Raw genomic sequence first — 353 nt, 5'->3', positions numbered from 1 at the left:
GCATGTTTATTTGGAATCCTGACATTCCAATATTTATTATGTGCTTCTGTGACACTGATATACAAGAGTCAGTGAATGGTTGGAAATCCAGTAGACAAAAAGAGGACGTTGGCAAAATTAACTTGAAGAATCCTTGAAAAAAGTGTATGAATTTATCTATTCAAATCTTTTTTATTTGATCTGAAACAAAATCTGTCTTTTTTATTTCCTTCTTCCAAATATTTATTGGTACATCAGAGGAAAATGGTCATGAAGATTTTCCAAAATTTTGCATGCAGTATATTTCACTGTAGCATTTCCACATATTAAAAAAATAGAGATAGGTGTTTGGCAGTGATACCGAAGACCTCAGC

The sequence above is a fragment of the Hyaena hyaena genome, unplaced genomic scaffold (assembly GCF_003009895.1).
Source record: "Hyaena hyaena isolate Hyena2069 unplaced genomic scaffold, ASM300989v1 scaffold_764, whole genome shotgun sequence".
Lineage (NCBI taxonomy): Eukaryota > Metazoa > Chordata > Mammalia > Carnivora > Hyaenidae > Hyaena > Hyaena hyaena.
This window is presented reverse-complemented; position numbering follows the sequence as displayed.